Source organism: Balaenoptera physalus, assembly GCF_965194825.1.
Source record: "Balaenoptera physalus genome assembly, chromosome: 1".
Classification (NCBI taxonomy): Eukaryota; Metazoa; Chordata; class Mammalia; order Artiodactyla; family Balaenopteridae; genus Balaenoptera; species Balaenoptera physalus.
Window position 1 is genome coordinate 44,737,271 of NC_138882.1, and position 14,704 is coordinate 44,751,974.

General features: G+C 42.5%; 1 pseudogene across 1 annotated transcript; it reads right to left on the reverse strand.

Annotated features, from left to right (window-relative positions):
• Positions 1 to 3,474: 3,474 nt before the first annotated feature.
• LOC309666157 (ras-related GTP-binding protein C pseudogene) lies at positions 3,475 to 6,335 on the reverse strand (annotated as a pseudogene). The gene has a single exon. The product of its transcript is annotated as a ras-related GTP-binding protein C pseudogene (transcript).
• Between the last annotated feature and the right edge of the window lie 8,369 nt (positions 6,336 to 14,704).

Consider the following 14,704-nt stretch of genomic DNA (forward strand, 5'->3'; position numbering starts at 1 on the left):
TCCCGTTTACCACTGCAACAAAAAGAATAAAATATCTAGGAATAAACCTACCTAAGGAGACAAAAGATTTGTATGCAGAAAATTATAAGACACTGAGGAAAGAAATTAAAGATGATACAAATAGATGGAGAGATATACCATGTTCTTGGATTGGAAGAATCAACATTGTGAAAATGACTATACTACCCAAAACAATCTACAGATTCAATGCAATCCCTATCAAACTACCAGTGGCATTTTTCACAGTACTAGAACAAAAAATTTCACAATTTGTATGGAAACACAAAAGACCCCAAATAGCCAAAGCAATCTTGAGAAAGAAAAACAGAGCTGGAGGAATCAGGCTCCTGGGCTTCAGACTATACTACAAAGCTACAGTAATCAAGAGAGCATGGTACTGGCACATAAACAGAAATATAGTTCAATGGAACAGGATAGAAAGTCCAGAGATAAACCCATGCACATATGGTCACCTTATCTTTGATAAAGGAGGCAAGAATATACAGTGAAGAAAAGACAGCCTCTTAAATAAGTGGTGTTGGGAAAACAGGACAGCTACATGTAAAAGAATGAAATTAGAACACTCCCTAACACCATACACAAAAATAAACTCAAAATGGATTAAGGACGTAAATGTAAGGCCAGACACTATTAAACTCTTAGAGGAAAACGTAGGCAGAACACTCTATGACATAAATCACAGCAAGATCCTTTTTGACCCACCTCCTAGAGAAATGGAAAGAAAAACAAAAATAAACAAATGGGACCTAATGAAACTTAAAAGCTTTTGCACAGCAAAGGAAACCATAAACAAGATGAAAAGACAACCTTCAGAATGGGAGAAAATATTTGCAAATGAAGCAACTGGCAAATGATTAATCTCCAAAATTTACAAGCAGCTCATGCAGCTCAATATCAAAAAAAAAAACAACCCAATCCAAAAATGGGCAGAAGACCTAAACAGACATTTCTCCAAAGAAGATATACAGATTGCCAACAAACACATGAAAGAATGCTCAACATCATCAATCATTAGAGAAATGCAAATCAAAACTACAATGAGATATCATCTCACACCGGTCAGAATGGCCATCATCAAAAAATCTACAGGGCTTCCCTGGTGGCGCAGTGGTTGAGAATCTGCCTGCCAATGCAGAGGACACGGGTTCGAGCCCTGGTCTGGGAAGATCCCACATGCTGCGGAGCAACTGTGCCCGTGAGCCACAACTGCTGAGCCTGCATGTCTGGAGCCCGTGCTCCACAACAAGAGAGGCCACGACAGTGAGAGGCCCACGCACCGCGATGAAGAGTGGCCCCCACTCGCCACAACTAGAGAAAGCCCTCGCACAGAAACGAAGACCCAACACAGCCAAAAATAAATAAACAAATAAATTAAAAAAAAAAAAAAATCTACAAACAACAAATGCCGGAGAGGGTGTGGAGAAAAGGGAACCCTCTTGCCCTGCTGGTGGGAATGTAAATTGATACAGCCACTATGGAGAACAGTATGGAGGTTCCTTAAAGAACTAAAAATAGAACTACCATACGATCCAGCAATCCCACTACTGGGCATATACCCTGAGAAAACCATAATTCAAAAAGAGACATGTACCAAAATGTTCATTGCAGCTCTATTTACAATAGCCAGCACATGGAAGCAAGTGTCCATCAACAGATGAATGGTTAAAGAAGATGTGGCACATATATACAATGGAATATTACTCAGCCATAAAAAGAAATGAAATTGAGTTATTTGTAGTGAGGTGGATGGACCTAGAGTCTGTCATACAGAGTGAAGTAAGTCAGAAAGAGAAAAACAAATACCGTATGCTAACACATATATATGGAATCTAAGAAAAAAAAAGGTCATGAAGAACCTAGGGGCAAGATGGGAATAAAGACGCAGACCTACTAGAGAACAGACTTGAGGATATGGGGAGGGGGAAGGGTAAGCTGGGACAAAGTGAGAGAGTGGCATGGACATATATACACTACCAAATGTAAAATAGATAGCTAGTTGGAAGCAGCCGCATAGCACAGGGAGATCAGCTCGGTGCTTTGTGACTACCTAAAAGGGTGGGATAGGGAGGGTGGGAAGGAGGGAGATGCAAGAGGGAAGATATATGGGGATATATGTATATGTATAACTGATTCACTTTGTTATAAAGCAGAAACTAACACACCATTGTAAAGCAATTATACTCCAGTAAAGATGTTAAAAAAAATAGGTTGTAATTCAAAATCAGATAAATTAGCTTAAAGGAATAACGGAGATTAATTTATGTTTCTGTATTTATATTATTAGTCCCAATGATGTAACAAGACATGAAATGTTAAATAGACTGAGTTATCTTTAAAAAGCACTTTGGAATTAGTGGAACCATTGTTATTTCCAAGAATAGAGATGTTAAAATGTCAAGTTAATTCTCAGTTATTCAGAGTTTGAAATTGGCTTGAGTCAAGAATCCAAAAGGGTAAAGGAATTATGCATTTAAGACACAACTGCTTCTGGAAGATGATAGTGGAATTTACCTTTGTATATAGAGATTCTTTTTTTAAAAATTAATTTATTTATTTATATTTGCTGTGTTGTGTCTTTCTTGCTGCACAGGCTTTCTCTAGCTGCAGAGAGCGGGGACTACTCTTCATTGCGGTGCACGGGCTTCTCATTGTGGTGGCTTCTCTTGTTGCAGAGCACGGGCTCTAGGTGAGCAAGTTCAGTAGTTGTGGCTCACAGGCTCTAGAGCACAGGCTCAGTAGTTGTGGCGCACGGGCTTAGTTGCTCTGTGGCATGTGGGATTTTCCCGGACCAGGGCTCGAACCCGTGTCCCCTGCATTGGCAGGCAGATTCTTAACCGCTGCGCCACCAGGGAAGCCCAACTTTTGCATATAGAGATTCTGATGCTTGAGAGCATTTAAATTTTCGCCCCAAAATGAACCTACAATGTAAATATCTACCTTTTAGTTAGATTCACTCTAATGCTGCTGCCAAAAGCCAGGCTTAGCTGGAACTACATCTTCCTTATTTCAGGGAAGCAATTGTCTTGCTTGTTTATACTGGTACCTAAGGTAGGCAATTGCATTGGCTAAAAAGGGAGTTGGTTTACTGTTTAAAAAGTGTTTGTTTTATTATGTCAATGAAGAATCTACCTAATTAATTAAGTACAGGAAGTATTGGTCAAGATTTTTAGGCAATGTTGAGAATTAATTTTATATTACTATTGGATTCATACAAACTCCCTGCAGAGTTTTCTATGTTCCCACTAGATCCTAAGCATTTATCTATTATTGTATTATCAATATATGTGGAAAGTTCCTCAGGAACATGTTTTTATATAAGCGATGAAAGGGGACACATAGCTGCTATATGGAGCACACAGGAAAAACAAAACAAAACAAAACAAAAAACAAACAAACAAAAGAAACAGACATGAAAGGTAAGTGAAGACTCTTAGAGGAAGTGCCCTCTAAAGTGGGATGTGAAGGATTAGTTTGCACTTTAGAAGAGTTTCTTTTTTTTTTTTTTCTGGAGTAAATACATTTATTGATACCCATTTTATATAGTTCAATGAAATAATCTATAAATATAAAAGCATTTTTTTTTTTTGGATATCACCATGGTCTATGTAAATACTCAACAGTCAGAATCGTCTGCAGGAAGCATTCCAAGTCACACGGTTAGGTTTACAGACCTGAATATACATATTTCATTAAACAGTCTTACTTATGTACTCAGGTGGTCCAGTGGCTTTGGAATATATGACTACTGGGCATGTGGAGTAAAAATAACATGTAAGTTTAAGTCAATGGAAAAGGGTATCAACCATCAACAAAAAGAAACAATTATGAATTAATATCTTAGGTGAAGAAAGTACCACAGTTGACACTTGGCGTCAGAATACTGAAGACGAAGTATGTTTAACGACACGTCGTGGTGCCATATGCTCTCTTCAAGTCCCAGTGGGCAGCCCACCAGCGCCTTAGGGTCATTCAGGATCAACAAAACAGCAATTCTTAAAGGATCTCGATAGCTTAGAATAAAAGGAATGTGAGGGCTGGTATCAAGTTTAAAGAAAAGTGAGCTACATAATTCAGTGACATAATGAGTTTCCCTCCTAAGAGGAGGAGATTGCGGGGAAAACAAATTTTTTTTTTTAATTCCCTTTGTTACAGTGATGAGAATCATTTATCTAACGTGGGAGCAAGAACCCAGATATCTGGTACCCAAAACACAGGTGCAAAAATTTTCTTCTGTTTTAAAGTTTGTTCTTCAACACTTCCGAGGGAACTAATGTAGCGGCCACTGTTGAGCCTTGCTCTCGACTTGATGCAGCATAAAATTTTTTCATTTCTTCAGAAACAAATACAGGAATGTCCTTTGCTGCAGTCAGACCATGTGTCTTCTGAGTTAGCAAGCAAATGCATTTAGAAGGTTTGAGGTGTGCAAGGTCCAAAATTGAAATCTGAGAGGCAGTGTTAGAACTTAAGCAAGGCAGGATTTTCAGAGACTACTCAAATGAAAATCTAAGAGAAGCACATAAAAACTCAGTCCTTTCTGTTATTTTCAACTGGTAATTGACAGCAACATTCTCTGGTAAGGATGGGTAAGTGATGTTATCTCCAGGTCCAAAATATCCCAACTACTTAAAGTAGGACCCCCAAGAGGAGAAAGACACTTGAGGTCTGTGGTCTATAAAATTCTTTTTTGCCATTTTTTTAAAAAAAAGAAATAGTAGCTTCAGTTGCACACCACCGGTTGAAGGGGTTTTCATCCAAATGAGAAACTCTACCCCTTGTCTCTAGTGCAACAGGCACCAGATTCCCACAAGCGGCAACTTCCATGTCCTGTAGCACGTGGCATCTGACCCTGGAGTGAAGAATAAGCTGGCACAGACCCCGACCACCGGCATTCAGGCTAGATGGCATTTCGCGGCGTGCCGTTGTGTGTCAACGCTTTCAGGCTGGGGGCACTGGTCTGGTGACCACAGCTCCTGTGAGAAGTCACACCCACCTCAAAAACCTCATGAATAGCTTTTCGGAAACAATGGAGTTGTAGTCTATTAAAGCTTTTCGTTCAAAACTTTCTTCCCTAAGGATGCAGACCAGTGCCAAAAATTTAGTCACCTCCTTTAAATACAGGACCGTTGTGTTATTCAGCTTGATGATGGCCATAGATTCTTTGTCATAAGCACTTCCACTTCCATCTTCCTTTAACCCATATATACAAGACACATCAATTACAACATCAATCATGTCACAGCAAAGTTCATACGACTGTATATCCACAGGAGAACTGTCTGTTGCAATGTAGATTTTGCTGACGACATCGAAGAGAAAAGCTTTTTCAATACCTGAATTTGATATAAAGATATTTAATAGATTTTCCAAGGTCGGTAGTTGTGGGATAAGTTTCTGCACCACCTTACTAAAGGCTTCAAATATTGAATGGTCATAGATACTAGTCAAATAAAAGCTAAGGTGGAGTTTTTCTAGCCCACCATCTGCAAGGTCATCACTGGCCCTTTGATGAATGTCCCTCTGTGTTTCTATTTTGTGATCATCAGACAGACCATCAACTTTGTGAATAAAAACCTCAAAATTCATGTCTGGGTTAACTTTGTAGGCTTTAGAAACAGTAAGAAGTCTTGTTAAAGCCTCCATGTTGTTATCCTGTGCATCAGTGACATATATCAAAGCTCCTGTTCCCCTGAAGATCATCTCGTAGTCAAAAGTAGGGTCGAAAAAGTCCATTTGCCCAGGAAAATCCCATATTTGGAAATTCACAAAGGAGCTATTTGAAATGTCATCTTTGTAAATCTTGTTGGTACTTTCCAAAAAGAGGGTCTCGTTGGGTGACATTTTATGAAACACCACCTTCTGGATGGAGGACTTGCCGCTGCGCCTGAGCCCCACGAGCAGAATCCTAGGCTTGGAGCTGTCAGCGCCACCCCCACCCCGCCCGGGCCACAGCCTCGGCCGGCCCCCGCCCCAACCCCGCCGCCCGCGGCTGCCGCCTCCTCTTCTTCCTCCTCCACGCCGCAGCCGAAGTCCTTTGGGAACGAGTCCGCCGGGCCGTAACTGCCGGCGAGGGGCGTCTCCTCCGCCCCGTACTGCAGGGACATGGTGCTGGAGCCGCCGCCGCCCGCGCCCTGACAGGCCACGCCAGGCCGAGCCACGCCGCCGCCTCCCCAGGCCGCCGCCGCCACCGCCCCCGGCAGCCGCCACCGCCATGCGGTCCCTAGAAGAGTTTTTTTTTTTTTTTTTAAATAAATTTATTTATTTATTTGTTTTTATTTTTGGCTGTGTTGGGTCTTCGTCGCTGTGCGCGGCTTTCTTTAGTTGTGGCGAGAGGGGTTGCTCTTCGTTGCGGTGCACTGGCTTCTCATTGCAGTGGCTTCTCTTGTTGCGGAGCAGCGGCTCTAGGCGCGCGGGCTTCAGTAGTTGTGGCTTGCGGGCTCTAGAGCACAGCCTCAGTAGTTGTGGCGCACGGGCTTAGCTGCTCCACGGTATATGGAATCTTCCCAGGCCAGGGCTCAAACCCGTGTCCCCTGCACTGGCAGGTGGATTCTTAACCACTGCCCCACCAGGGAAGTCCCCCTAGAAGAGTTTTGGTGTTTGGTTATGGTGGCTCTAGGAAGGGACAGTGGAATTCATGGCACTGGTGTGGTAATCTGTAATTAGACACAGCTTTCAAGCTAATGTGCCTTAGTTATGCTGCTAGGTTGTGAAAGAGTTACAGATATGTTTAAATCTTGATTCTCTCACCCTTGGGGGTGCTAGATGAGATCTCAGGCCAATTGCCACTAGACACAAGCAAACTTGTTGGTTTACCCCAGTGTGCCATTGCACATATTATCATTTTCTGTGTGTTATAAAGTAAAAAGCTTCTTGGGAAGCACAGCCTTAAAGTAAATAAAGTAATTTAAAGTGTAGCTACCACATGGAGTGAGAATTGGTGAGTGGACAGAAATGAGAATAATAAATAAAGGTAAGCATGAGAAGATCACGAAAAGCCTGTAAACCATTATAAAGATTTGGGGGAAACCGTTTAATGGATTTAGGCAGAGAACTGATACGAAGAGATTTGCATTTTTGGAAAAACACTCTGGATGTGGAGAGAGACTAGACTGGAAGGAGGTCAGCCAAGGAAGACCAGTTAATATGTTATTGTAGCAAAGACTAGTTAATATATTATTGTAGCAATCTAGAAAAGAGAAGTGGTTCCTGGCCTGGGAAAAAAGGTAAGGGAATGGAGAGTGTGAATCAGTTCCAGAATGTTAAGGAGATAGAAACTGTAGAACCTGGAAATTAAGTAAACACCAGAGAGAAGGGAGAGGTAAGGGTCAAGGATGACATGCAGGCATTTGGTTTAATCGATTAGGTGGATGATATAATAATAGTTGATGTTTACTGAGCACTGTTTTGATAATTATATCCATGTGCCTGGTACTGTTTCAAGGATTATCTCAACTCATTTAATCCTCACCACATTCCTATGTGATAGATACTATATAATAATTCCATTTATGGATAAAAAAATGAGGCCCAAGGGCAAATTTTTAGTAAAAGATAAGAATCTGGATTTGAGCCCAAGAAGACTGGCTCTAGCACCCGTTTTCTTTATTTCTGCATTGTACTGTCTCTGGTGAAATTCCTTAAAATTGGAACACAGAAAATGGAACTGATTTTAGTATGAAGCTGATGAGTTCAATCTTGGACATTGCTTTGGACTGAATTATTCCCTCCACCAACCCAAATTCATATGTTGAAGCTCTAACCTCCAAGGTGGCTGTATCTGGAGATAGGGCTTTTGTGGAGATATTTAAGGTTAAATGAGAACATACGGTAGGACCCTAATCTGATAGGACTGTGGCCTTATAAGAAAAGGAAGAGAAAGATTCCCCAGACCCCCACCACATGAGTACACAGTGAGAAGATGACCTTCTAGAAGTCGGCAAGATGGCATCACCAGAATCCAATCATGCTGGCACCCTGATCTCAGACTTCTAGCCTCTACTACTATGAGAAAATAAATTTCTATTCTTTAAAACCAGCTATTCAATGGTAGTTTGTTATGGTAGCCTGAAAAGACTAAGGCCAATATGTACCTGTTGGAAATCCAAAAGGAGCTGTATGCATGAATCTGTTACTCAGAAGAGCTGCTGGAATAGACATGAGGATATGGCAGTCATCAGCATATGGTGGGAAAACTGAACCATGGAACTTAATGAGATTGACTGGCAAGAGAATCTACAGTAAAGAGAGCTGAGAATAAAGCCCATAGAGATACCAACATTTAAGAAATGGATGACAGAAGACAAGCTGGCAAAACAGACTGATTAAGAGGAATCAGCAAGGAAAAATAAAGAAAAAAAGAAAAGAAAACAGGAGAGTGTAGTATCACAGACACCAAGGAAAGAAAGATTCCAAGGGACTTCCAGTGGTTAAGACTCCATGCTCCCAATGCAGCAGGCATGGATTCAATCCCTGGTCTGGGAACTAAGATCAGCATGCCACACAATGCAGCCACAAAAAAAGAAAAAGAAAAGATTCCAAGAGCAAAGAACTGCGGAACAATGTTAAATCTACAGAAAGTTATATGGAATAGTAATTATCCATTGAATTTAACTACAAGAAATCACTGTAATCCTTAGTGAGAACAAATCTATTGTAATAGACTTGTAAAGGCAGAAACCATATAGAAAAGTATGAAGACTAAGTGGTTGTTGGGAAGTGGAGGGGTGAGAGTGGATGACGCATTCAAAGAGGTGTCCTTAGTAGGAAAGAAAGATGAGAGTAGAAGTTTTTGTTGTTCTTGAGACAGGAGAGATATAAGCAAGCTTAATGCTGCTAGGAAGGAGAGAATAAAGAATGTGATAGGAGAGAGATGGAACCATTAGTAGGTGAAGTCCTTGAGAGGGTAGGTGGAATAGAAATGCAGAGAGCTCAAGTAAAGACATGAACTTTAAAAAGAGGGATGCTGGGACTTCCCTGGCCATCCAGTAGTTAAGACTCTGCATTTCCAGTGCAGGGGGCACAGGTTCAAACCCTGGTCAGGGAAATAAGAGCCCACAGGCTGTGTGGCATGGCCAAAAAAAAACAACAACAAAAAAAAAGAGGGATACCATTTCTTTTAGAAGAGAAAGGTGAGTATGGAGTATGGATGCAGGTGAATCTTTAGACTTAGACACAGATGTTGAGAGGGCTCTTATTTGATGGTCTATATTTCCTCTTCCAATTAAGTATTAAAGTGTTCTAAGAATAAGGAGGAAGTTGGGGAGGCATTGAGTAGAAGTTTACTTTGCTGGTGCTGTGCCGGAAACGTAGTATTCATCCATGCTTGGAATTTTACAAGGCAGTAGTAAGAGTAGATTGGGGTGTAGATTACTGGTAAGAGAAAAGGTTAGAATGTGAACCATGGAATCAACTGGAGGGAAAGGTTGAATTATTGGGAGAAAAAAAAGAAAAACCCGATAGGTGAAGATAAAGAAAAAGTGTCCTGGAATTCCAAGTTCTCTCAAGATCACAGAATAGAAAATGAGGGTGAAACTAAGACATTGTTGCAAAAGAGTAGGATAACTGAATTGAAGATTTCAAGTATAGCAGGTCTCTGCATGGTGACAAGCTCTAGAGTATGGCATCGGAAATGGAAATAAGGGGACTTCCTTTGTGGCACAGTGGATAAGAATCCACCTGCCAATGCAGAGGACACGGGTTCGAGCCCTGGTCCAGGAAGATCCCACATGCCACAGAGCAACTAAGCCCGTGAGCCACAACTACTGAGCCTGCGTGCCACAACTGCTGAAGCTGGGGTGCCTAGAGTCCATGCTCCGCAACAAGAGAAGCCACCGCAATGAGAAGCCTGCGCACTGCAACGAAGAGTAGCCCCCGCTCGCCGCAACTAGAGAAAGCCTGCGCACAGCAACAAAGACCCAACAGAGCCAAAAAAATAAAAATTAAATTAAATCTTAACAGAAAAAAAAGGAAATGGAAATGAGTTGTTTTTACTAAAGAAATAAGGTAATGAAAGAGTTTATGAATAAAGTCCTTTTAAGCAAGTAGTCGAAAAGTAATCTGAAGCTCTCAGATCAAACTCATCCTTTTCTAGATCAAGCATGATAATAAACAGAGAAATCAATCATTGTCCTCTAACATGGTAGGAGGGAGCCTCAAAAGGAAATTTCAAAATCAGGACACCTGGACCCACATCCTTGAAAAATGTCTGGCAATATCCACAGTTTCCATGTCTTTAGCACTTTTAACTCCTGCCAAACATAGCCTTCCCTTAGCAATGAGATAACTCTGCACCTGTAGTTGAGGAGTCCTGTGGAGATGAAAACTCAATGAAATATCTGCAGCCATTTGTCCACCACCTCAACTAAGACCCCCAACGTGTTGACACCTCCAGTGACAGAGAACACCAATGCCTTCGCACTGTTTCCTATTATTAAAAAGACTCTATCTCCTGACAGTTTTGCAGCCTATAGTTACAAGATAGCAATGTGTCCAAAGATTCTTTCTATACATATATGGAATATCATTAACATCAATGGAATGATTCCAACCCAAACTGAAAAGTTAAAATCAAAGTAAGGAAACTATATGGAAGAAAAACTGGCTTTTATTAAATTTTATTATATCAGAATTGTGAATACAGACTAATGAACCATTCTTCCACCACCTTCAAAAGATGGAAAAGATAACTTCTGCTCTTTTTCCATTTCTTTTTTTTTTTTTAATTTATTTATTTAATTTATTTATTTCTGGCTGTGTTGGATGTTCGTTGCAGTGCGTGGGCTTCTCATTGCGGTGGCTTCTCTTGTTGCGGAGCACGCGTTCTAGGCGTGTGGGCTTCAGTAGTTGTGGTGCACTGGCTTCGGTAGTTGTGGCTCGCGGGCTCTAGAGTGTGGGCTCAGTAGTTGTGGCACACGGGCTTAGTTGCTCCACGGCATGTGGGATCATCCTGGACCAGGGCATGAACCTGTGTCCCCTGCATTGGCAGGCGGATTCTTAACCACTGCGCCACCAGGGAAGCCCTCTTTTTTCCATTTCTAAAACCACCACCAAATACTCACTTTTCCCTGTGCTCCTTCCAGGATATGTATCACCCCTGTCTTGGAACTCTAAATATCTTCTGGGTCAGACTTGAAGAATATCCCCTCTAGAGCTTCTACAGGGATCATCATTCTTGCCCATATTTGAAGTTTAGGTTTTGTGAGCTGCTCATCTTCATGAGCAGGTCTCCTAACTATCATTCTCTATTCTTACATGGTGACCATTTTTCCAAACATTATTCAAGATCCACTTAAATCCTGTCTCTTTCCTGAAGTCTTCTCTGGCCATCCTAAGCGGCAGAGAATTCTCTCTCCTACAACATGAAATACATAGTTCCACACATATTTGCTGGATGTCTAATAGATGAAGGCACTATGCTAGGTTCTGGTAATACCTTGTTGAATAATATGGCTTATATAAACAAGGGGCTAAATGCATACTAAAGAAATAAGTACTTAGTAAAGAAACTTTCTGGCAGAGGTTCAAGGTAGAATAAAAGAAGGTGAGCTTTTATTAAACCTCCTCTTCTACAGACCAGGACTTTAATTTTCACAGTATCCCTTACAGTTTTACATATGAAAAACTGGCCAGAAGAGTTCACAGGGAAGGAACTTATATAAAGATCATGTGATAGAACAGAAATCAGAACTCATCTGGCTCCTTCCGAAGCCAAGCTTTTACCACTTTACTGAAGCTGCCTCCGTAGAGTAGAATGGACGGGGCTGATTACATTAGCAAACATTTATTGAATACTTATTATAAACCAGGCATTGCATAAGTGTTCATTTAATTCTTACAACCATGCTATGAAGTGGACACCATTATTACCCCTATTTTAAAGATAAAGAAACTGAGTGATGAAGAGATTAAATACCTTGTCCAGTGCCCCCAGCAAGCAAAAGACAGCCAGTATTCTAACCCGTTTTCTTCTGACTGCAGAACTCAAGATCGTCACCATTTTATTTTATTAACACTTAACAGTTAGAAATCTAGACTGTAATCATAGCTCCGTCATTACAAGTTGTTTGAACATGCAAAACTTCATGAGCTTCAGTTTCTTGGTTTTTCAAATGAGAAAAATGATATTGTCCTTCCCGACATTTTGTGGAGAAGTGTGAGGCTCCCATGAGAATTTTTTCTTAGGTGCTTTATTAATAGTAGTTAACAAAGAGAAAGTCAAATTTTAGAGTAGGTTACTGGCTTGGACCTTCTGAAGAGCTGTCTATTACCAAATCTACTAGTCAAGAAAAGTCTCTTTACTTTAAAATTTACAGAGGATGACTTATTTATAATGAACGGCACCTCACAAATTTAACAAAAGATCCAACAACTTTATTTTTAATGTGGATTATTTAAAAAAAGAAAACTCAATGGTAGATAATATGGAAAGTTATTTAACTGGGAAAGTTAATTTCTAATGTCATTGTCCTGAGATTTATCCTTATGTGTGGTTTCCTACTCATTTTAACAGAGATTTGAAAAATTAGAACAGCAAAGCACACCATGCTACCATTGGCTCCAAGTACAGTGAGGGTCTCAGAGTAATTAAAAGTAATATATTGAAAAATCCAGACCATGTAAGGCTGAGCAGGAGGGGGCTGGGGTGGAAGTGCTGGTCAAGTGCAAAGGCAGAGGTGGGCCTGAGGGGTTCTTCCTTACCCAGGGCCTCCCAAGGGTGTGCCCCGCCCCTTTGCATGGAATCCTGGGGCAGTGGGACACCTTGCCCAGAGGGAACTAGCTCACCAAGCCCAGGAAGGGCCCAGGGCTTAGAGGCCGGCAGCGTGGGCAGCAGGACCCTGCTGAGCTCCGGATCCCCTACACACTCATGCCTGTGGGCACCAGGCTCTTTGCTGAGTGCGGGGACTGATGCAGAGGGGAGTGGACTTGTACCCAGGCATCCTGGGTTTCAACTCAGAGATTCCAAGTTCCAAAACCGTTCTTAGAGTGGTCTGGCATTCAGGGTCTTGCCTGCAGTGCCCAAAGTGTGGACAATGATTAAGCAAGAGTTTTCTAGTTCTGGGGGAGTCAGGTAATCATCGTGGGTAAGGGCACGGGCTGCAGAGGCCAACAGCCCCATGTTACAGATAGGAAGCCAAGGAACAGTGAGACTAAGGTGAGGTGCTTACAGAAAGTCACCCAGGTTAGGTGTGGGATCCATCCCATGTAGAAGTTACCAGACATTCCCGACCCAAGATGGTCAGGTCTGGGGTGGGTATGCTTTCAGCATAAGCTAGTCTTATGGGGGAATTAGTCCAGGGGCTGATGACTTCTGACCAGCACCTTTTCAACTAAACTGAGGCTGCAGGGCACACCAGGCGACTCAGGTAGCCACCTTTCAGGCACCCAGAATCAATGGAGTGACAACAAGGCACTGTGTACCCATTCACTGGGAGGTCATTGCCCCATGGGAGGCAGCATGGGGGAGAGGAGCGCAGGCTGGGAGACGAGGATGAAGCCGACTCTGTGTGACCTCAAGCAAGTCCTTTCCCTCTTTGGGGCTTTGAATCTCCAGTGGTAAGTGGAGGGGTTAGACAGGAAGTCCAGCCCCGCGATGGGCCGCAAAGATGGGCCGCAGTGATGGCTCTGGCCTTGTCCCTGCCTTCAGTGCAGTGGGAGAGGAGACTGATGTGTAAACAGACTTACAGTCCTAGATGACTGAGGTGGTGACAGAAGTCTGTGCCTGGGCCTGAAGGAGCCCAGAGGAAGGTCAATAACGTCATCTGGGGGTCATTAATGACACCAGGATAAGACTGGTATGAAGGAGCCCAATGTTGGGTATATCTGGTCTGAATGGTCTGAATCTTTTCACCACCTCAGCCTGAGTCTGGCCTGGAGGCAGCTCAAGAAATGTTTTATCGCCCTAGTGCTCATCCCAATCCTCAGGAGCTTTCCGGTCTTGCTGAAAGGAAGTCTTTCCTCCTCTGAATTCCTGTTGTTTATCGTGGGAGGTTGGGGGGTTGGGTGGGGGTTAGGTCAGAGAGACTAGGGCTCAGGCTGCCCTGATTGCCCTGAGTTTCCAGGCACACCTAGATCTTCTCTTGTCCCATCTTTGCTTAAAACCTTTCAAGCCTATCTCTTTGCCTTCAGGATAAAGTACAAATTCTTTAGCACATCAAGACCTTGCACAATCTGACTTTTCTTCACTTTAGACTAGGTTTCCTTGACCTTGGTACTATTGACATTCGGGCTTGGATGATTCTTTGCTGGGGGTGGAGGAGGGGAGCTCTTCTGTGCATTACAGGACATGTAGGAACATCCCTGGCCTCTGCTTACTAGATGCCAGTAGCACACATACCTCTCCCCAGCTGTGACAACCAACAATGTCTCTGGGTATTGCCAAATGTTCTCTGCAGGTCAAAATCACCCCTGTTTGAGAACCACTGGCCTAGAGGAGGTTCAGCCACTCTGGACCTCTTTTATTTCCAGGAGTGTGGCTTACTATCTCTTTCCTCATAGTAGCCTTTCACATTTCTCCCCTCTACCTGGCTGATAACTTACTGCAGCAGATCTCAGACATCGTCTCCCCTGGAAGCCCTCTCTGACCCCCTCAGATTGGGTCAGGTGCCACCTCTGGGCTCCTTCAGCCCACCCGGCTCCCCTGACCCAGCCCTGCCCACCTGTGATTAACACCGTCAAGGGACCACTTTTT